This window comes from Crocodylus siamensis, chromosome 2 (assembly GCF_052110815.1).
Source record: "Crocodylus siamensis isolate JL-2025a chromosome 2, ASM5211081v1, whole genome shotgun sequence".
NCBI lineage: Eukaryota > Metazoa > Chordata > Crocodylia > Crocodylidae > Crocodylus > Crocodylus siamensis.
This window is the reverse complement of record NC_143396.1, coordinates 978,027-1,002,784: the sequence shown is the minus strand read 5'-3', so window position 1 is coordinate 1,002,784 and position 24,758 is coordinate 978,027.

Sequence of the window (24,758 nt, the reverse complement as noted above, 5' to 3'; positions counted from 1 at the left end):
ATATAATGGATGAGGACCAAACTGAGAAGATCCTACTCATGCTCATGAGAACTATACAACTAGCCCCATGATGCAGCATTAGCTTCATATAGTGGACCTTCTCCCATCTCATAATCCTACCCCTCTTCGGAGTAGCAGGGGCTATCCAGACAAGCCAGTGTCCTCTTTGATTCACATTCTCCCCAGAACTCTGCTCCAGGTGTTCATGCTGGTGGCTCTGTCCGTGCACACTGGACCTGATAAAGGCAAAGGAAGACTTGAGACCAGGTTCTAGTGGACGCCCTAAAGTACTTACAAAGGCAAAGTGTAGAGGCTAAATTTCCTTGTTTTTCTTACTCCTTTATGTTACTCAAAATGTGGGTATGGCTATAGTAAACATATATATTCATATTTCTGTTAGCTTTGTCTTTTTATGCCTACCCCTACCAAATGTATGACATATTAATTTGTTGCATCAGATATAGAAATGCAGATACCAGCTCTTTAAAAAATAGAAACGCCTTCTTTGTCTCCTCCAAAGACAGTTATCACATACCAGAGTAATATAAATTAGTGAGCATAATAATGATTCAAACCTCCTGAAATTAACCTCCTAAAAGAAATTAATGTTTCTGATGGAGCTATCATCCGCAGAGTTGGTCAGGAACTTTTGGGATGAGATATTCTTTTAATTGGACAATGCGTTCTTCTCTTCTTCAAAAATGTTTGTCAATTCAAGCTGGACTTTCTGGTCAATAAGACGGACAGATGACGTAACAGCAAATAGCTAGTGGTTACAGCATCCTCTTGGTTAATGCATAGCCAAATCCCTGCTACAAAGCAGGCTGCATCAGGGTGCTTTTCCATATCCCAGGTGAGTGCCCTCAGGCTACCCTGAGGTCTCATTTGCTCTCAGAAGATCTCTATTTATTTTTGCACAGGAAAAAAAAAGCAATTCAAAATCCACTTTTTTCCCTCCATTAAACACAATTAGCCTTTTCCAGCTAGGCTTCATCAGCAGCCGAGCTGCAATTCAGGAAAGTTCTTAAGTTTATGCTTAAGCCAGCCATATTCAGAACAGCACTCGATATAACCTTCAGTCTCATTGCCCACGTCCACATGAGCATGGCTGCTTGTTTCCCTGGGGACAAGCAGCAGTGGCACACCTTGCTCTGGGGAACACGTGCGGACAGATTCCTCTGGGTGGTGTAGGGGAGGCTGGGGCCGGCAACCGTGCTGGCCCTAGTAGCCTTACATGGGGTTCTGGGGGCTTTGAAGAGCTGCAGCCATGGTGCTCTTGCAGCTAGGAGCCTGGCCAGCAGCCAGAGCATGGCTGCAGCTGGCTAGGCTGCAGTTTTAGATGGCATGTGCTGCTGCCATATGTGTTATGCCACTTTTTTTTTGGATGCTTTTTTTGACCCCAGGATCTCCCCAGGACAATCCCCCACCACACTGCAAGGGAGCAGTGTGGGGAATGCCCACATGTGTTGTGTGTGGCACCACAGATGGGTCTGCAGTGCCACATACTGCATGCCCACACTCATCTGGATGCAGCCATTGATTGGAAAGAAGCACCTATTGAAATGGTTCCAAGAGTAAAGGTGCTTTCCTGAACTTGGGCCAATAGTAGCTACTGTCAACATAATTTAAAGTATCACTGGGCATGTCTATGCATGCACTTTAATGTGTGGTAGCCTATTTTACTGTGCATTAAAGTGTCACAGCAAAAACCATGCTAATACGTTAATTCACAGTAAAATTAGGCTACTGTGTATTAAGCATCACTAAAAAACTGTGTGCTTTTGCTACAGTGCATTAGGAAAGCCTAATGCGCATTTACTTAGTACCTCATATTACAGGGCACTTTTACACATTCTCCAGGGGTGAGGAGGGTGGCACTTTAATTAGAGCAACTCCCAGTATGCGGCTCATTTGGAAGCAGCCACGCTGCCATTTTGAAGTGTGGGGATGCTGATAAATGAGACATGGGAGGCTGCTGGAGTGTGGTAATTACTATGCTCCAATAGACTTGATGACGCACTGTAATTACAGCCTCATGCTCATGTACAGGTACCCAGAGGTACTAAATTTAATGCACAGTAGCAAAAGCTCATTAATGAATGTGTAGACACACCCACTGTTAGCCGTCCAAGTCATACATACCTGTCTGAGAGCCACTCAGTCATATGGTATACTCAGAAAGCATTACACATTTGGAGGATTTCCTTTTAAACTAGGCAGCAGGTAAGGCAGGGTGGCATCTTACAGATGAACTTGTTCAGAGAGGCATGAGGTTTCATAGGCAGCAAACCTACTTTGTTAGATGCAAGGAATGGGCTCTTTGTAACCAGAAGGGCTGAAAGAGTGCAGTTAATCTAGAGTATTTGTTCTATCTTCCGCTCCCTACATCTATCATTCCTTCTATCCAACTACATATAGGGTCTCCATTATCACAGCATCTGAGTCTTGGCAATATAATATTTCAACACTGAAAAACCCCAGGAACTATGTCATGTTTGCCCAAATTACTATCTTAAAAGAAACTTTATTTGACATTAAATTGAAATGAGTCTTTCCAAGTTACTGTCCTTTTGACTTGAAAGTACATTAAAGTAGAATGGTATTAGAACAAACAATTTACTTTTTTATACAAATCCATTAAAAAACAGCTTGGGGAAAGATACCTTCTATAATACTGAGACATTTGGAGCACCAGTTTGACCACTCTCAGATTAAAATAATTAATTATGTGAATTTAAAATTAACATCAGATTCACACTATCAGCTGGTTAAAGCTGTCTAATAATGCAGCAAAGTGTGTTCTGAGACTGAGATATATGAAAAGAAAGATTGAAAGCCTGAAAGATATTCAGATCATATCTAATGTAAGAGTTTTTCCCAGTGCAAAAGCTGTAACATTTAGTGTCCACAATAATTTCTTGTCCTGCATGGTCTCAGAGATGTAGATTCCACTACATTTACTTTAATCATAAATTCCAAAGGCAGTATTCTGACTCATTGATTTCCATGATTTAGCTGTGGAACAACATGCTACTCAGCAGGTGCATTTACACATGCCTATTAATGTGTAGCAATAAACTCTGGAGCTTATTGCTCTGTAGTTTATTGCTCCTGAGTGTGGGTCTGCATGTGTGCCTGGGACTGTGGCGTGTTGAGCTGGGGCAGAGCAGACCCAGCTGGCTGGGAACCTCAGGGGTCAGACTACCAGCCTGGGGCTACTACCCATGGCTCAACATGCTGCACAGGAGCTGTCTGGGGCAGTGGATATAATTCCACTGCTTCAGACTTTTTTACTCTACAGCAGGATATTACTTGCATTTACAAGTACCATCCTGCTACAGGGTAAATTAGTTTTACTCTAGCTGAATAGGGGCTAGTAATTCATGCTGAGCGGGTGATTCTATGCCATCATGAAATTCATTCAATAGTTCCATGATAGTGTGTTTGCTCATGTTGTAGATGATGATGAGTCATCTGAACCATTCCCAGTCACCAGTGGAGTCACGGAGGGCTGTATATTGGCTCCAACCCTCTTCAGTATGATGATCTCTGCCATGCTTACAGATGCCTTTCATGCCTGTGACATTGATTTTGACAGTCGTCATCAGACTGATGGCAAACTCTTCCATTTGAAGAGACTACAGGTGAAGATGAAGTTTCAGGAAGTGACTGTTCATGATCTGTTTGCTGATGACTGAATGTCAAATCTGAGTCTGATCTGCAACGGAATATGGACCATTTCACTTCACCTTGTGACAACTTTGGTCTCACAATGAACACTAAGAAGACAAGTGGTGTACCAGCCTGCACCAGGAAAGCCTTACATAGAGTCTACCATCACAGTAAATGGCCAAACCCTCCAGGCAGTGGACAAGTTCACCTATCTTGGCAGTACACTGTCACGTGCAGCTCACATCAATGATGAAACCAATGCCAGAACTGATAAAGCAGCACCAGCAGTGGCCATTGGGAGCTTGGGAGGCTCACCGGGGCGCACAGCCCAGCAGCAGCAGGCCCATGGTGACGCATAGCTCCCAAGGCAGCGGTAACAGGAAGTAGAGCCCCAGCCTGCAGTGGCAGCCTGCCTCCACCCCACGCACAAATCTGGGGGGCACATACCCCCTTGGCTCCCCTGAGGTGCATGCAGTGCTGGCAGAACCCCACCCCGCATGCCCTGGATGAGCCCCCCCCCAAATAATGTTTTCTCTCTTCACCTATATCCAGGGGTCTCTGCCAACACTGAGCTAGGAGTGCCCCGATGGTCACAGCTGTTGGGGGGGTTGTGCACTATGGGGTGTTGTGCAGGGAACCCACCCCTCCTGAGAAGTCTCCCCCCACCCCCACACAGTCTTACCCATTCGCACATTACCACCACATCCCTGCTTACCTGGAACAGAGCCTGGGACTGAGCCATCACTGCAGCCTTGCGCCACTTCTACTTACCCCAGCATGCTGAGGCAGCATGCTGGAGCATCAGAGGCAAGCAACAGCCATAGAGATGTTCTGGCCGGGTGCCAGTGTCTCCTTGGAGAACCCAGCCTCTGGCTGCCTCTGAGTATGCTCCAGGAATGTGCCCTTTGCCACTTTTTTCTGACATGTTATTTTTCAATACCAGAATTTCCTGATATCAAATTTAGAACCCACACTTCAAATATACAGTGCAAGGAACATTTTTTTCTTTCCTAGTATGTCTCTTGCAGCATCTCAAACTGCTTTGAGATACTACAACAGACACGTGCTTGCTCATCTGGACGTGGCCTTGGGGTTTTAGTTATAGCCCAGGGGCTTATGGTTTGAGTTAGAGTTTTATGTTGGTGTTTTAGGTTGGGACTGTAGGGGCAGTGTATGGAGGTCCCATCAGTGTCTAAAGGGTATGCAATTGCCTTCAGCCCTGCCAGGGGCAGGCTCAAGGCTTGAGTAACTGTTGAGCCTGAAGTGGGCAGAGAGTGAGGCCACAGAGCCAGACAGGAGCCAGGGGCCCAACACCCAAAAGGGCCAAACCAGAGCTAGTGCCTGAAAGCCAGGTCCAATACAGTGGGCCCAGACTAGAAGGCCTAGCTAGAGTAAAGGAGTGGAAGCCAACAAGGTTGAAGCCCCAACAAGGAAACAATACTGTAACACCTGGAAAGTTTGGTGTGTGGTGTAGGTGAGGAGTGGAACCACACAATTATCCTCTAAGCCTTTAGGTACCCTGCAGGGCATGGCCAACCAGAGAGGCCCAGAAAGGAGCTTGGGACTAGGAGAGCCCCCCAAGCAAGGGGCCAGGGAAACCCTGGTGGAGGTCCAGTTGGACTCAGGCCATGCAAAGGCCCATGGGCAGCCTCCCTATTTTTAGTAGTATTATTCCCTCAAGGCATTGTGGGCAAGAAGGGAGGGAACCCTAGGGGTGGAGTTGGGGCATGGTCGCGGAGCCACCAGGGGACATCACAGCTGCCCCTGGGTCCTCAACGTGCTACAGTGCCATAGGCAGTTCAAAGTACAAATTGGCCTTGTTGGGACCCAGAGGCTTCTGGGCCCAGCTCAATAGTACTGGTGCTTGGGAAGAGCCTGATCAGCCATTCATGTGTTCATAGAAACTAAACAAACCAGTGATTTCATGGTTATCTTTGAATTAAAAAAAACAAATAACAACAATAGGTGTGTACAGGTAGATGCCGAGACATTTACTGCACAGCTAGTTTCCTGCACAGTAAATGTCTTGTGTAGACATGCCTAGCATTAAACAGAATCCAGTACATGGAGATTGATAGAGAGTAGTGAAATTTCTGGTCCTTCTGCATTGTTTTTCAGCAGATATTTGAGAACCAAAGATTGGGGGAGGAGGGGCGGAGGACTGAGTGCAGATATTTGTGAAAGAGGCCTTCTAAGTTTAAATATTGAATTTTGATTTGTATATTTGATTGTAAAACTTCACAATTCATGCTGAGTTGGTGATTTAAATAAGACATCCAATCAGGAGGAAAAAATGTGCAATGTATTTAACTAGCTAAGGCAGAGTGAATTACAATAAAAAATACAGTTTGCTAATATATGACTAAACATCAGGCAAGCTGAAAATAAGATGCACATATTTAACAGTGGGGGTAATTAGCCATTGGAACAAATTACCAAGGGATGTGGTAAATTCTTCTTCATTAGGGAGTTATTAAATCAAGATGGAAAGTCTTTTGAGTGCTGTGTTCTACTTCAAGTTGTTTGGTTAGATACAGGAATTACCAGTTAATTCTGTGACCTGTGCTGTGCGGGAAGTCTATAGTAAATGGTCATGATAGTCCTTTTTGGCCTAAAAAAATATGACTCATGCATCTAATTGTATATTCAGTCATAATCACAAACACAACGAGGCATGTTTTGCTGGTTATTTACACAAGCCAGTGAATAGTTTTTTCTTTGTCTTGATTAAGAGCTTGTGGATGAAGGAATTTTGTACTTGAAAGTTGAAATGCTTGCCAGTCTGAATGCTGGATACCCAGCAATGATGACTACAGGCATGGGTGAGATTGGGGGAAAACAGGATAATATTTCTGCCTGCAAACTTGTATGAAGAAGTTCTCTGAACAGTGCTAGGACCCCTTAGTTTCACATCTTTTCAATATGTTTGTGTATACTGATGGCTTACACTGAGGTCCATGTCTCCTTCCGTAGTGGAGAAAAAGAATAGAATCATAGAAAAGTAAGACTGGAAGGAACATCTGTAGGTCATCTAATCTAACCCTCAGCCTAACCATCCCAAGCCAACCCTCGTCTAACCTATTACTAAAACTACACAGGCAACTCTGCCACACAACCTTAATCTGTCACAGGTAAAGCAAGGAGCAATGGCAATTCATGCCCTGCAGCTGTAAGAGTTGTTAAAATATGCTTGATAGATCCAAGGAACTGGGCCACACCTCTTGCTACAGATGAAGCCAAAAATCCCCCATAGTCCATACCAATCTTGACCTCAAATGCAACAATCCATCTGACCGTAAGTAGAGGAGCAAGACACTTTACTCAGAAACCTTCAGGTTTTAGTCCCAGGAGGATCGCTGGCACACCCCATACAAAATCCCCAGCCATGGCTCCAGCCAACACCCAATGCTTCTGATGAATAAGTATATATATATATATATATATATATATATATATATATATCCTGGTGTGTGTAGCAACACGAAGGATAAAATGTCTTCCTGGCTCCATGCATCAAACAGCAAATCCCAGAAGCATGGGAAGTACATATAGGGTGCATCCACATGAGATGCCATGTCACCATAGTGATAAGCTACATCGCGATAGCTCATCTCTATGGCCACATAGCATCTAAAAATAACTGTGCACCACTGGGACTGTATAGTACCAAATGCACAGTTTGGGTCATGTGTAGATGTCCCCATAATGTAGCATATACATAGTTAGTCCTAGATCATCCATGACCAATGCTTGGCCAACCTTTTCTGGGCATCTCCAAAGATGGGAATTCCACAAATTCCCTAGGCAGTCTGTTCTATTTCCTCACTGTTCTAACTGTGAAGACATTTTTTTTCTTGATATCCAATCTAATTGTACTCTGCTACAACTTCAAGCCATTGGTCAGCTTCCTGCTCTCTTCAGCTATATAAAAAGGACATTTTCATCATCTTTATGATAAACACTCAGATATTTGAAAAGTGCTTTGTTGCCCCCACTTAAGTGGCTTTTCCATAAGCTAAACTTGCTCATTTCCTTCAACCTTTCCTTGTATGGCTTGTCTTCCAAGCCCTTTATCATTTTTGTCATCCATCTCTGAACCCTCTCTAATTTCTCTATGGTTCATTTTAAAGAAAGGAAGCCAAAACTGCACATAATACTCCAAGAAAGGCTTCACCAGTGCCAAGTAGTGAGGTACTATTGCATACCATGTCTCGCACCTAATACTTCTGTTGACTCATCCCAAAATGGAATTTGCCTTTTGTGCAGCTCTGTCACACTTCAGACTTAGTGAGTCTGTGACCTACCAAGATCCATCCTGCCAGTTGTCAGCCATTTTGTATTGGTAGTTTTGATTATTCTTCCTGAGGTGCAGCACCGTGCATTTGTCAGCAGTGAACTTCATCCTGTTAGGTCTAGATCAGTTTTATAATCTGTCAAGATCCTTTTGAATTTTACTCTTCTTTCTGCAGTGTGTTTCCCATCCTTCCCAAGTTTCTGTTATCAACTCAAGAAGCTCTGTGTTCCAGCATTCAAATAAGTAATAATATATTGAACAGCACTAGGTCCAAGACAGACCCCCATGAAACGCCACTCAAAACCTCCTGCCATTCCAACATGGATACAAATATAATTATTCTTTGCTTACAGCTATTGAGCCAATTGTCTATCCATAGTTTAGTAGTTTTATTGAGCCCACATTTCTTCAATATGTTTATGAGAAGGTCATGTGGACTTTTGTCAAAACTTTTGTGGAAGTTGAGATACACTGTATCCTAGGGGTGTGCAAAGTGGACTGTATTCAATTTGGATATGAATCAGCCCAATTCAAGAGACAGTGATTTGATTAGCTGATTTGGATCACTATCCCAATTCAATTTAGATGAATCCAAATCTGAAGATGCGATGCTGATTCAGAGAATCAGTGATCCAGCCATAGACACAGCTTGAAATGTTTTTTCTATATACCTCGAGGTACCAGGCACAGCTCATGAATGCTGCGATGGTGGGGCAGACAGAGCATCCCACAGGAGCATGCCCCCACCCCTGCATGCTCAGCAGCAGACCCAGAAGTGGACCCGACGTACTTCCAGTCTAGTTCCAGGTCTGCCGCGAAGCACACAGGCAACCCTTCCCACACCCCCACTCTTGGCGATTACCCGCAGGGGGACCCCAAGTGACCTACCTGACTCAGGAGGCACCAGTTACCAAGCCAGGGGGCAGTGGCAGGTCCCCCTGCACGCTCTGCAGAGGACCCAAAGGTGGACTGGAAGTGCTTCTGGCCCACTTTTGGGTCCTCCACCAAGCATATGTGTGGGGAGTCACGCTCCTGTGGGATGCTCTATCCAACACACCATCTTGAGGTATATAGAAAAAACACAGTAAAAGCCACATTGTCCAACACCTTACAAGCTGGAATGCTGTATTAACTGGCACGCTGGCTTGTAAGGTAAAAGGGAGACTGGAAATGCCCATCATGGCACTTCCAGTTTCACCGAGCCCCCATGGCCCGGGCAAAGCAGCTTGTGCTGCCAAGCCCCCACGGCCTGGGGCATATCAGCCTCCGCGGGGCCTCCCTCCCAGTACACTGACGTGGCAGGAGGGGTGGTGATGCTGCAGGAGGGGCGGCAATGCATTGGATACAGTGGGAGAGGCAGAGGCCTGAACAGGCAAAGACACCTGTTCCGGCCTCTCAGGTAACTGGTATATTTGGTTACCTGGCACCCCACGTTCCCCATGGATGCCGGATAACAAAGCTTTTGCTGTATAAAGCTGCGTCTATGGCCAAATCATCGAATCTCTCCAAATCTCTCTGAATCAAATTGGTTGCTTCTGATTCGATATGGAGAGATTAATGGATCTCCTGATTCGATTCAGATTGGGAGATTTGGCCTCTAATTCAGGCCAAATCTCCTTCGAATTGAATCAGTGATTGAAGTTTTGCACAGCCCTACTGTATCATCAGCATTCCCTTCATCCGCCCAACTATCTATCTTGTTGAAGAAGATGACGATTGTGTGGCACAATTTGTGTTTAGTAATCCTGTGCCGTCTGCTTGTGAACATACTTTCCTCTTCCGGATGCTTACAAATAGACTTCTTTTTGATATTCTCCAGTAATTTTCAAGTAGTGAGGTAAACGTAGCAAGTCTATAGTTCCCTGGATTCTCCTTTTGGCCTTCTGTTAAAGAGGGGCACTATATAGGCTCCTTTCCAATCCTCTGGTACCTCTCCCATCTCTCATCAGCACAACTTCATAAATATTATTGCCAAGGGCTTCAAGATTTCCTCTGCTGGTTCCTTGAATACCTTGGGGTAGAGTTCATTAGACACTGCTGTTTTGAATTCATGATGTGTGATGCCATCTCCCAGAATTAGACAGAAGAAGTGTGCATAGAATATTTTCCATTTAGAAATATTTCTTTTGCTGAAATCAAAATATCACTGGAAACACATTGATTGCACCACAATTTTCAATGGGAAAAAAACTGAAATATACTGAACTCGAAATGGAATACTGGATCTTTCCTTTATTGTATTGTTTTATGCTTACCTTTAAGTGTTGTTAACATTTCTAAACATTTTAAATTAACGTTAATTTTTTTAAATATTTTAATATCATGCATTTTATATATATCGTGCTGACATTTTGTTGTTTCTTATAATGCTTTGACATTATCAAAATGAAATGTTCTGATATTGAGAAATTGAAATGTTCAGTGCGGTTGTGCTGATGCTTCTCCATTAAAATAGTTCAAAATATCCAGCATTAATGAAATAACAGATTGTCACTGAGATGCAAATTCCATTTTATTTTTTATTTCTTCATTGTTTTGATATATGATGAATGCATGATCTATACATATACATTATATGTATAATATATATGTAGTTGAAATATATGAAGAATGCATATGAAATTTAAAAATCTCAACATAAACCTTTAATTGAATTATTTCTGAGACATTAACTATACTTAAAACATTTGTAAGTATGTACAGTATGAATCAACTGCCACAAGACAGACACAGTTGCAGACACAGTTGTCACGAGTTGCACTCGTGTCACGAGTTTTGCCTGTCAGCAGCTAGGGGTGCAGGGCCCCAGAACCCCTGCACCTATCTCCTTAGCAGCTGGCAGGCTTCATGCCCGCAGCAGGGACTAGCAGGCCTGTAGCTTTTACCCTGCTGCGCCTTAACACACACAGTGTCACCCATGTCACGAGTTTTGCCTGTCAGCAGCTTGAAGTGCAGTTCCCCCAAACACCAGCATTTATCTCCTTGAAACTTGGCAGGCTTCATGGCCTCAGCAAGGGCCACCACCCCTGCAGTTTTCAGCTCGCTGCACCTTAACACACACAGGGTCATCTATGTCACGAGTTTTGCCTGTCAGCAGCTTGAGGTGCAGTTCCCCCCAAACCCCGCCACCTATCTTCTTGAAACTTGGCAGAGGCTACCATCCCTGCAAGTGTAATCCGAATCAGACAAAAAACAACAGTCATATATATTTCATTGATTCCCCATTATACCCTATGGCCCTTTCTCTAAAGCAGCTCTGAAGCTTTTCCGAAGCATTTCAGAAGCTCCAAACCACTTTGGAAAACCTAAAGATGCCAGCGCTTTGATCTAGACATGCTGCTTTGGCGTCTGAAGTGTCCGAATCTTCTCCAGATCCGAAGTGCAGTCTGAAGCCTTGCACAGCGCTATAAGAGAAGCATTTGGGGAAAAAATAAGAAAAAATATTTTTAAAGGGAAGCAAGGAGGGACATAGAGGTAAGAGGACAAGAGTTGTAGGTGGTGATTAAAGAAAATGAAGGCAAGGGAAAGACTGAACAAATACTTCTAAGAAAGCATCACAATCTCTGAATTTACCTTGATCTTTCTACTATGGTACACTATTTTTTCCTGTGCATGGTATCCCTAGTCTGTGTTCCCATCTTCAGTTTTGAAAGATTTGTGTAAAGGGTTTCCATTTCTGTAAAAGCAACGACTTAGCAAAAATGTCCGTATCTATGCCACTTCTATTTAGCATCCATCAGAGTTAAAATGCTGTTCCTTTCTTGTGATAGGAAAATAATAATTCTGCAGTTATTTCTGTCTGGAACAGACAGACATAGGAGTGCTGCCAGAACATCTGAATTGCAAATCTGGTATTTGCCTGTTTTAAATCATTGGGAGCTGAGGCAGGGACAAGCTGGGAAGGGGGAGCCCCAAGGCATCCTCATCTGACTCTCTCTCTCTTCTTTTTTTTTTGCTGGATGAATTTGTTTCATGACTAGATTTACTCTCAGACACCACCTACCAGGTTAGAAGGCATTTATGTTTCATTATGCAATTCTGTGATAGTCCCTCTCCTTTCTTACATGACAGGTGAAATAATTAACAACAAATAAGCATCATTAAGTCAACAGTTTAGTGATGCCTATTGTTCCAGACACTTTGCTGGTTCATTTCTGCTTCAGTTATACTTGGGTCATATTTTTGTGATGATCTTGGAAGACCGAAGACTTACAGACTTTCTATAAAAAAGAGGGAAAGAGACTCTAGAGAACAAGTTAGTAGCTACAGAGACATACCAGTACATTGTGTGGATACATATCACCTGTTACTGAACTCTGGCTTTAAGGGGTTTCTCATCCAGAAAAAACACCTCCGATCTCTAGAAACCAGTTCCAGGGCCTCCCACCGTGGCTGCAGTGTGCTCAGCCTCACTGCCAATGAAATGAGCTCCACTTATCTATCCTCACTCTGCATGCTTCAACCTGAAAATGAGGTGGTGAGGACACCATAAAGTGTAACCCTGCAACTGCCCTGAAGACCTGGATTTCTGGCATGCCTGAGTGTTAACTTAGGGCACTAACAGGGCATCCTAAAAGATCCTAAAGGGAGCATCCAGACAAGCACACACGTGCCTGTTGCAGAGTCTCAAAGCAGTTTGAGATGTCACAAAACGCATGCTGGGAACAAAAAAAGGATTCTGCACTGCATATTTGCAGTGCAAGCTCAAATTTGATACTTGGAAATCCAGGTATATAAAAAAAACCCCCAACCTATGGGAAAAAAGCAGGGCAAGATGAACACCTTGCTGGGGTCGTTTGACCAGTACTTTTTCCTGCCAAGGCGTGGGGTCGGACTTGATGATCTGCTCAGGTCCCTTCCAACCCTACTAACTATGAAACTATGTTCCTGTAGCATGCCCTGAGGTAACTAGAGGCTGCCTCAGCATGCTGGGGCAAATAAGAGCGGAGCAAGGCTGCAGCATGACCCAGACCGAGGTGTCGTCCTAGGTAAGTAGGGATGTGGAAGTGGATTGTGGGTGTGAAAAGACTGTCCTTGGGGTGGAGATTGTGTGTGGGGAGACTGTGTGGGTGGGGGGGTACTGCTCAGGATGGGTCGGTCTCCTGCCTTCCCCCCATAGAGCACAAAGTCCCTCCCCCGCAGCAGTAGTGGCCATTGGGCACTCAGGGCCCACTGCTGGCAAAGCTGTACCCTGGCGTGGTGGAGCTCTGGCCGCCTCAGACCCAGGGCCACCTGTGCCACATCCCGCGAGTCATGGGCCCAGCTGAGCTGGGGGCTATGCACCTTCAGGCAGCACTGGGCCACTTTGGCTGTCACATGGGGTCCTGGCACTGCACACAGGGACTGCATTTTGGGCCCAGCTGGGTCCTGCCTCCATGGAGCCGGCCCAGCCTAATGGCATGTGGGGCGCTTGGAGGAAGGACCTGGCCCGATATACAGCCCCTGCATGCAGTGCCAGGACCCCGGGTGTCAGCAAGAGCAGCCCAGTGCTGCCCGAAGGTGCACGTCTCCAAAACAGGTCAGGCCAAGCCCATGACTTGCGGCACAGGCAGTGCTGGGTTTGAGGTGGCTGGGGCTGTACTGCATCATGGGGGGCTGTGCCAGCAGCAGACCCTGAGCACCTGATGGCTGCTGCTGCTGCAGTGGGGGTGGGGGCTGTGCACCCTGCAGAGGACAGGTAGGGAACCCACCCCTCCCAGGCAGTCCTTCCCACACCCACACAGTCTTCCCCACCCATGCACAAACGCCACCCCCACAAACCACCCCCACAAACCCCTAAACCACATACCCAGCCACAAACACCCACACAAACCCCAACCCCCCCAAACACTACACCCACCCACAAATCCCTCCAAGTCCCCCCAACCCCCCCCAACAAATCTCACACCCTGCATACACAGCCAGCTCCATGGGATCAGACAGGACCTGCTGGCAGGAGCCACAGCTGCAGGGACAACTGCTACATTGCAGCCCTGCTCCATGCTCACATTGGTGCTGGGACATGTGGCCCCAGCCAGGGGGGGCACATGTTTTCAGGGACCACTTGTGGGGTGTAAGGCTGGGGGAGTGAAGGTGGCAGCAGGGGTATGTGTGAGAGAGAGATGGGGACTGGGGGTCGGGGGCACTCTGGGTAGGAGATGACACCACAGCCAGGCTTAGATCCCCTCTGCCCCCCCTAGAGCAGCCTGTGCAGGGGTTGGGGGGGTGTTGGAAGGTAAGGGACTTACCCAGCTCAGTCCCTGAGCCCCAGGTGAGGGCTTCCCAGGAATGACATGGGGATTGCTGGGGCCTTGGCGGAGGTGCAGGGGGCAAAACAGTAAAGGCAGCACTGCTCATAGCCATAAATCAGCAGGTGGGAGAGCTGAAGCTGGACCCATGTCCTGCTGCTGGAATGGAGCTGTGGCCAGGAGGGAGATAGTGGGGGCAGGCAGGGGCTGTGGGTCAGGAGTGAGGGGACTGGGGTGGGGCTGTCAGTTGAGAGTGAGAGGTAAGGGCAGGGGCAGGGGCAGGCCACTGGCATATCAGTGCTGCTCAGTGCCCCACAACTTGGTGAACTAAGGGGGCAGAAGCAGCTCTGATTTTTCTATTAAAAAAACCAAAAGCAAACATCAAAGCATATAGATATTTAATTTTTTTATAGTAATGGTAGAGGCACTGGTAGGCTTCCAAGTTTGCTTGAAAATGGTATATATATCGATAAAACGTTGCCCAACTGAGCTCTCTATAAATAGTGGCATTTCATTTTAATCATAAAGAACATGGATTTGGGGGTATTTTAATTAGATATTTTGGGGTTTTTAATCAGAGAATTTGCAATTTTTGAACAGGGAACACCAGGATCTATGCTGCTGAAGCAAGTAGTGAGACCCAGGCAGAGGAGCCTGCCCAGGGCAAGCACCAGGGACATGGCTGGCGGGCAGATGAGGAGGCTGACATGGACACTTGCGGCCAGGAGGACACACTGACACTGACACTTCAAAGCGAGCCACTGCTACGAGTCCATCCTCTGTGCTATAGCTGCCCAGATGGCAGAGCATGGGCACCAGAAGACATGACAGCAGTGCTGCATGAAAGCCAGTTGTGCAGACACAGCCCATAGGCAGCTGGCCCGGAAGTGCAGGAGGTTCTGCTGTGGTGCCCATACCATAGCTTAGGTGGCCATGCAGTGCCCATCCAGGTGTGGCAGGCATGCAGCCATGGGGCTATGTGCTGTCAAAGGTAGCAACAGGTTCCTTCATAGCCAGGCAGCAGTCCCCACTGCCAGACTGCTGCAGTGGTTAGAGGATGCAGGGGCTACTCTAGGTAAAGGCTGCTTCAGCAGTCCAACTGGCACAAGGGGCTGATGTTCCCAGATACCAACTGGCTGGGCCACAGAAGCTCCTGAGGGCAAGTAGCCCTGATCTGCTCACCAGGGCAGCTTTTATAAGGCTGGGACCAGCACAGATACCCTGTAGGGGGATTCTGCTTAATGTTGATTCTCTAATTGGCTTTTTATGTTGCTTTGTTCCCTCGTTCCTTCTCATGCTTTATAAGGTATTCTGTTTCCATGTTGTAAACTGGTTTTTGGGATAGGTGGCCTATAAATTGAATAAATAAATAAATAAATAAATAAATTTTCACCACCTCAGTTTCCGAGCTGATATGTATAAAGGATTTATTTCCTCAGTGGCAGGATAGAGAGCTTGGATACTATGCCCTCAGCAGTGTTGCCTATGAAGCTTTTGTCATGCTGCAGATGGCAAAATCTGCTCTATTGTGAGCAATTCTCGCACTCTTGCAGCTGGCTTATGATCATGGGAAGCCTAGGTGCTTTGACACACTTGGGAGACCTGCCTTGCATATGCTTCATGTCTGCTTTTCCCTTTATGAGTGCTGCTGATAGATTATCTGTATCCACTGTTGCAAGGTAAAGCACTCAGGAAGTGTTAGAAAACTTCACACTGCATCAATTTGAATTTGTTGTGAGGTTTAGGGACTTCTTCACCTTCTTCCTGCTCAGCTTAGCTCAGCTCATAAATATTATTACAGAGCAAGTGTGACTAAATGAATCAGCACAAATCAGCCATCTTCACCATGCTACAGCGGCCATGCTCTAAAGAAGTACCTGACCCTCCACTACTGGCGGGTCTAATGGGGAGCATGTGGCTGTTGTTTATGGCCAAGATGCTTTAAACCTACATCAGGGAAATAAATGCAGTGTTACTTTTCATCTGCTGTAGGCTGCAAATCAGCCTGTTCAGTGGCTAGAGAAAGAGCTCCCAGAAAACTTGTTACTCTGGGAAAAATCACATTGTACAGCTCTCCTTGGTAGAAAAGGGGTGCCATTGGATGATTGTTAAAGGGGGATTTCCCAACAAGCCAAGAAAAACTTCAGACCCTGATCCCTCCAGTACCCAATCCAGGGACATTTTACATGTTCCCTAAAATCCACGACCAAGGAAACCCCAACAGACCTATCATTTCCAACCATGGAACCCTAACTGAAGAAACATCAGGTTTCATTGAATCCACCCTAAAACCTCTTGTTACCCAAAGACCAAATTTTATCCAAGATACAACAGACTTTCTGCAAAAACTCAAAAACATAGATCACCTTCCCAACAACACTGTGGCAGGGCACCTTTACTGCTTGCCACTTTAAGGGCTAGAGCAGGCAGCAGAGAAGCCTGCAGCAACATGTCCTCTAAGCTGTGCAGCGTGCATGGCTGTGCAGGTGCACCCCTGGCAACACGGCATGAACGCACCTGTGCGGCCGTGCATGCTGCACTGCTTAGAGGGAACACTGGCCTGCAGGTGACTGCAGTGCCAATCAGGTGAATTGCATGGCTGGCAGGAGGCCACCTGATTGAAGTAGGGCCTAGCTACTTGAGAATAAGAGCAGGCCCTGAACAGTAAAGCCAGCAGGTGTGGCAAGCAGCTGGAGGGAGAACATAGACCAGCTGGAGCTGCTGCTCTCAGAAAGACCTGGAAGACAGGGTACAAACCATGGGGATGGCAGGAGGTTCCTGGTCCTGGGGCATGACCTAAAACTACACCCTGCAGGATGGTGTAGTGGGGCAGGATGGCGTAGTGGGGCTGCCTGTAGTGGGCAGTCTCTAGGAAATCCCACACCAGTGTCTCCCCAGTGAAAAGTGAGTATTGGGTACCCAAAAGCCTCAGCCCTGCTGCCTTGTGGGTGACCCTGTGGAGGGAAAAGTCTAGGGGAGCACACCCCAGCAGAAAAGTACAGATCAAAGTCCCACAGAGTGTGTGGAGGGGCCCGAGAAGGTGAACCCACAGGGGAGAGTGACGTTGAGTAGCTTATAACCTAACTGGAGAAACCCTTGACTGGTCAATTCTGGGGCCAGGGTCAGATTGGCCAGCACCCACCACGAGGGACTCCCAGAGCCATGGGCCTTGGGTTTCAACTGGCCTGAAGTTAAGACCAGGTCCTGTGTGATCAAATGTCACAGAGGGGAGCCATGATCAAGAGGGAGAAGGGTTCAAGGAGCTTGGCAGCCAAGTATGAGGCTGGAGAGCAGACTGCATGAATAAGAGGGATCCAGGTGGGGTCTGGACATCAGGTGCACATAGAATGAGGTCCATCCTGGGGCTGGAGCCATATAGTGATGCCATCTGTGAGGCATGGGACACAATAAAGGGGAGGTTGGAGACATGTATTATGCCCTTGGCATCGGGCAATAAATGGGCAGCCTCCCACTTTGTAACAACTCCTAATTGATTTCATCAAAGCCATGGCAGGAAAGGCAGATGGGTGGACTGCCCTAGATGGGGGGGACAGGTCGACATTGTGATCAGCCTTGAGATGGCTCTGTGTCACAAATGCCATCCTAGCCATGATGGATGTCACCAGCTTATATACCAATATCCCACACCAGGATGGCATCCAAGCCTGCCTCACATATCTACAAGAGAAAGATTACAAATCAGAGTACAGAGCTCAAGATATTACTGAATGTATATACTTTATCCTCACATATAACAACTTCAGTTTCAACAAGCCACACTTCCTCCAGACCATGGGCATAGCTATGGGCACCAAAATGGCCCTATGATATGCCAACTTTTTATGGTCCACCCGGGAAAAGAATTCCTCAAGGACAGCAACATTAAATCCATGCTATAAATGAGATTCATAGATGCCATCTTCATTGTTTGGACCAAAACCCGGCAGTCTCTGATTGATTTCCATCACAAATTAAACAATCGTCTCTCCATCAGACTATCTGTGAAATACTCCAACACCAACATTTTCATTTTGGACACCATGATCAATATCCAAAAGGGTAAAAATACAAAACACCATATACAAGAAACCCACGGACCGATATACATATCTATGCAGAACCAGCAATCACCTTAAACACACCAGCAAAGCTGTAATTTACAGCCGAACTCCCTGATACCTCTGGATTTGCACCAAGAACACCCACGATTGTCACCTCACATATCTCAAAAGAGCTTTCTCCCAGAAAGGACACTTTTCCAGAGATACAGATTGCACTTTTGAAAGAATCACCCGGATATCATGCAAAGAATTGCTCTGGTACAAAAAGAAAATCCCCACAAATCTCACACCATTAGTTAGATATACCATCCTTCCATGGAACCTATATGGAAAATCCTGAAACAATTGCAATCCATACTAAAAGAAGACCGAATTCTTAAAGAGATCTTTCCACAGCTACCCACCCTAGCTTTAAACAAGCACTGAACCTCGCTAACCTCATGACCAGAAGCAGACTCCCTATGACCCAAACCACGCCAAATAGATCCAAACCATGCCAGGACAAGAAATGTAAAACCTGGCAACACATCTCCACCACTCCCACAATAACTACACCCCACAACAGATTCATCACCATTCCTTGATCTTACACCTGTGCTTCCAGAAATGCTATATATCTCACCCAGTGCACCAAATGCCCTGATGGAAGAAAAAATAGGAGAAACCAAACAGCAACTGTGTACCAGTATGAACACACACCAAAAATCCATCAGGCAAAAATTTCCAAATACCTGTGGGGGCACACTTCTCAGAAGACAGTCCCTGCCTCTCCACTCTCTCAGTTCTAATCCTCAAAGGGAATTTAAAAACACCTTTTGCAGACAAGCCTACAAACTTCACTTCATATATTTACTGGATACAAAAAACAAAAAAAATCATGGACTTAATATAGACGTTGGATTTATGACACATTATATCCTGCCTCACGTCTGATGTGCCAGGTACCTGCCTGAAGCTGACCATTTGCATTGCTTCACACATTTTTCCCCCCCTTCTCCTCCCTCCCCGATCTCATTGTCTTCCAAACATCCTCTCATTTACATTTTCACAGACTCCTTGTCACAGTTTTAGCTTCTTTTCTACCCTGCAGAACTCAGAACAACAGAGTCTTCCAATGCCGAAGAAGGGTGTTTGTGCCCAGAAGCTTGCAGCTAACTTTTTTTACAGCTATTTAGCTGGTCTAATAAAAGATATCAAATCTACCCCAAAAAAACCCCTTGCCTTCCTCTATATCACACATTTGTGGGTGGCAGTTTGCTATTGCTTCCCTCCAATGAACCACTGAAGCAAAATCCTGCCTTGCTTCCTCTGCAGCATAGAGATGTGGCTTCATCTGCCCTGTTAGAAAAAAGAGATCTCAGTCAGCTGCATGAGTGACAGAAAGTAAAACCATCAGAAGCCAGTAAAAGAAGGGCACTGAAAAATGACAGCAGCAGTAGGTCAAAGAACCCAACCTCTGTGCGTTTGGAAGTTATGCCATGTTAGGAGTCTAGTAGGGCACCTATACACATGGCAGAGCTCTGCCCCAACACTTGTTTAATCAAGTCTGCTGCAAGTCTGTTGGAGTGTGCTAACTAGTGCACTCCAGAAGCCTCTACATCACATGCATTCAGTGTCCCTGCATTTCAAAATGGCAGTGGGGACACTTCAACTAAAGGTTGTCAAACAAGCTTTAGTTCTAGCACCCTCAACCATTTTGAAGTGTGGGATGCTGAATACACATGATGTTGCAGGTGCTTTAATTAGAGCAGCTTTCAGAGCCGCTCTACTTAAAGCACATTCCCCCACCCCACTACTCTGGAGCATGTATATAGAGACCCAAAGGTCCCACCCAAACAATTCACCATAGGAAGCAGGTATTGTATATTGCAGCTGCCTGAATAAGAGGGAGAACAAACTAAACCAAGAAACGGTGCAGGTTTTGAGGGAATAGGCTCCTTAATCATGAACGTGGAAGATATGAAGCATACATTTATGAATCTACTGGTTATCAACACAGGCAGCCCTCGACTTACAATGTTTTGAGTTACAACGTTTCACACTTACAACATTTATAAATTGACACCCTGTTTCAACTTTCTGACATCAGTTTCGACTTTACAACACTTGATCCGATGTGATGCCCTGCCAGTGAACAAGCTCATTGTGCTACCCCCTCCCTGGAGAACATCTGTCCAAACTTGTTTGGACACTTTCTTTAAGAAAGCAGGCAACGCTCCAGAAAAAACCTGCAGCCAGGACTCCTGAGAAGACTCCAGCCAAGAACCCTTCAAAAAGTCCAGCAAAGTCACTTCAAAGAAGTCCTTCCAAAACAATATGATTGCTATTTACAATATAAATATATTAATGTAGCTATATTACTCATTTAGAATTGATCAAGTACAAAATGCTGGGGGGGTTTTAGTGAAAATAGGGTATCGGGCCTTGGGTCAGGAACCGATCCCCCATTTATAACCTTGTTTCTCATGAGAAAACTTGTTCCAAGTTACAATGTTTCAACTTTAGACGCAGTTTTCAGGAACCAATTGCTTATGAGTTTGAGGACTGCCTGTACAGCACTTAGACACATCTTTAAGCAGGTACTTGGGCTAGCCAGAGTATATTCAACACAAAAATATTTATCTATTTATTTTCCCAATGGATAATAAGGCTTTTATTAAAACAATCCTTTATTTTTTTAAATATTTACTTTCTGCCAAAATCTTGGTGTTTCAACCAAATAAAAACAAACACCAAAAAGCATATAACTGGAAACTTTCTAAGTGGAGACTTTCTTTAAAGACAATCTTGATAATCCTTGGTTCCATTAGGACCAGAAATACTGGAAAATAGTTTAGGCCATTCAATATCCATGTTCAGGTCCCTCTTCTACCACACACTCCCCATTACACCACAGACTTGTGTGGCATTTACAGAGTCTCTTAGAGTTAACGCCGCAAAAGGATATAGGCAATGAAACATCAACCACAGGTGCCCTGCCTTCCAGTGGAATTCATCTGCAGGATCCCCATACAATGCAGGGGGAGTGTTAACAGACTAAGAATGACATCCTCAACCACCATCAATCTGAGTTAGGAGCCATCTAAGCTGGTTAGTTAGAAAGGCCAAGGGCAGGACCAGGGCTCAAAAGACCAGTCCCTCAAACCCTCAAAAGTAGGAAGGGACACAGCACTGGACCACAGGGAGGTGCCCATCCATTCTCAGGATTCTGAGGCATGTATCCTGCCCTGGATTAAGGTCTCTATACAAGCTTAGCCTATTTTCCCAAAAGATGGAGGAATACCATGCCCTATTATGCCAGTAGCTAGGGCTAACACTGGGAAGGTAGAAGACCTGTTGCAATACTCTGCTTTGCATGACTTTAAGGAGTGGCTTGAACCCAGGTCATTCACAACACTGTGGAGTATGCTCAGATTAAAAGGATATTTTTCAGATGAATCACAATCTGCCCTGCTGGAGTCTTGTATACATAATTAAATGTTCATTAGAGCCAGGACGGGAAAATGCTTCTACCATACTTAGATAAGTGTCCTAACTGTTGCGTGAAAAAATGAAATTTGTGCCTGACCCCTCTCTTTGACCCAATGGTGATTGAATCAATTTTGAAAAGACGACTAGCTTCAACAGGAGAGAATCTCACCTAGAATAGACTCATAGAATCATAGAAAGTGAGGGTTGGAAGAGAGCCCAGAAAGTCATTGCAGAACCCCTGGCAAAACTCTTCTACAGCTCGTGGCGCTCTGGAGAAGTCCATGAGGACTGAAAGAGGGCCAACATTGTGCCCATCCACAAAAAGGGCCGGAGGGAGGACCCAGGTAACTATCGGCCAATCAGCCTAACTCCCATCCTAGGGAAAATCCCAGAAAAGTCCATCAGGCAGTCTATCTTCAATAAGCTGGAGAAGGTAAGATTCTGAATGACAGCCAGCATAGCTTCGTTGTGGGCAGGTCTTGCCTTACCAACCTTATTTCCTTCTATGACCAGGTAACTTGCTACCTGGGCACGAGTGATCAGGTTGACATTGTAAACTTAGGCCTCCAAAACGCCTTTGATCTAGTATCCCACAATGCCCTCATGAGAAAATTGGAGGATTGTGGGCTTAACACTGAGACGTTCAAGTGGGTGAGAAACCACCAGCGGGATAGGACCCAGAGAGTCATAGCGAATGGATCTGTGTCATCCTGGCAAGAAGTGGGCAGCAGTGTTCCTCAGTGGTTGGTGCTCGGTCCAGTACTTTTCAAATTTTTATTAATGATTTGGATGTGGGCATGAAGACTGCACTGGCCAAGTTCAGGGACAACACCAAGTTATGGGGAATTGTGGTCACACTTGAAGATAGGCGAACCTAGACAGGCTGGCAAGTTGGGCGGATCAGAACCTGATTAAATTCAATGTCAAGCAATATAAAGCGCTCCACCTCGGGATGAGAAACCCCCAGCACACCTACAGGCTTGGCGGCACCAAATTGACTAGCGCTATGAATGAAAGGGACCTGGTGGAAAAAAATAGACCACAGTATGAATATGAACCAGCAGTGGGATGCTGTATCCAGTAGGGAAAGTAATACTGTGGCATGCATCAATTGATGCATCTCCAGCAAAGCCAAGGAGGCGATTCTTCTGCTGTACTCAGCACTGGTGAGACTGAAGCTGCAGTACTGCATGCAGTTCTGGGCACCACACTTTAACAAGGACATGGACAAGCTTGAGGGTCCATCTAAGAGCCATGTGTATGATCAGGTTCTTAAAAGGCAAGCCATATGAGGAAAGGCTGAGGGATCTGGGACAATTCAGCCTGAGGAAAAGAAGGCTGAGAGGGGACCTGCTGACAGCTCACCGCTACACTGGGGGAGTACATCAAGGGCTCACTGAGCAACTGTTCACCAGGGCACCCGAGGGGAAAACCAGGCGTAATGGCCACAAACTCCTGAAAGCCCAGTTCAGGCTCAACATCAGGAAAAAACCTCTTCACAATCAGGGTGTCCAGACTGTGGAATAAGCTCCCTCCAGAGGTGGTGCAGTCACCTACCCTGGAAACCTTCAAGAGGAGGCTGGACAGTTGCCTTGCTGGGGTCACTGGACTCCCAGTTACCTTTCCTGCTTGGTGCAGGGGGCTGGACCCAAAGATCTTCCAAGGTCCCTTCTGGCCTTACAATCTATGAATCTAGTCTAACGCCCTGCTCAAAGTAGGACCAGCCCCAACTAGATCATCCCAGCCAATACACAGTAGCTCTTCAGTTTAAGTCAGTGGTTTTCAACCCCACACAGACCCCACAGACTGTCTAAGGGGTCTGCGAAAGACGACTATGATCAATCAAAAATCTGTGAATACCTACACTCACAATTCACAGTTGTCTGCACCTACATGCAAAATTTCCCAAGAGGTCCACAAATGCAAAAAAGGTTGAAAACCACTGGTCTAAGTAGTCTCTTGAGATATACGAGGTCTCAGGTCACATCTGTTTCAAATGAGACAAAAGAGGAATTCAAACTTGAAACTCCTGTATCCTAGAGGAGCGGTTAGTCCATTGGCTTATCAAACATACCTAAATAATGGTGTGAGCAATCCTTGATATTTTTGTCACCAGATGTCTTTTGTTGGGGTCAAGCATGTTCTGAAACTCTCTTCTAAGAGCACCAGAACTTGATCGATTTTGTGCACACTCATTATCAGAAACATAGGGGGTTAGGCAGTAACGAAAGAACACAAATCCAGTTGTACTGAAATGCTGAACTTAGGCTCCTAAGTGGCAGATGGACTTCTAAGATTCATTCTGCATTTAATCTTTATCTTCCCCATGCCTCATCTTCCATCTGTAATAGGAGGACACTAACACCCACCTCATATCAGCTCTGTGAGGATGCATGCAGTAAAGACTGTGAAGTGCTGTGATACTGTGACAGGGCCTGGATATCATCTTTCATTTCTTCTCCCACTTCTGCCACAGACTTGCTGTGGGACCTTGAAAAAATCATCTTCACTGCTCTGTACCTCTGTTCCCCCCTGCATCCTCTTTCTGACTGGTCTCTTTTGAGTAAAAGTTATTAAGGGATGGATTTAGGAAGTCAAGTTTTTTTCTGTAGTTGTGATATCTTTTATTAGACCAAATGAGTAGTTGGGGAAAAGTTCTTTGCAAGCTTTCATGTGCAATCACCCTTCTTCAGGCACAGGAAATCTCTGCTGTCCTGAGATCTCCAAGGAATGAAAGAAACTAAAAGTGTAACAGGAGGTCAGTGAAAATGGAAATAGGTAGTAATTAGGAAAACAATGGGTTGACAAGGGAAAGGAGGTGGGGAACATGGGGGAAATAATGCCAAAGATAAGCAAGGGAGACTGTTTCGATTGTGTTTGTACAGCACCTGATACAAAGGGGCTACCATCTCAGTTTGTGCTTTCTGGCACTAGCGCAGAAGAAATAAGACTGTGAGACCTTTGAAATTGAATTTGGAATTCAAATGTGGTTTGCCGGCATATTGATAAATAAATGATTATTCTTTAGAAACT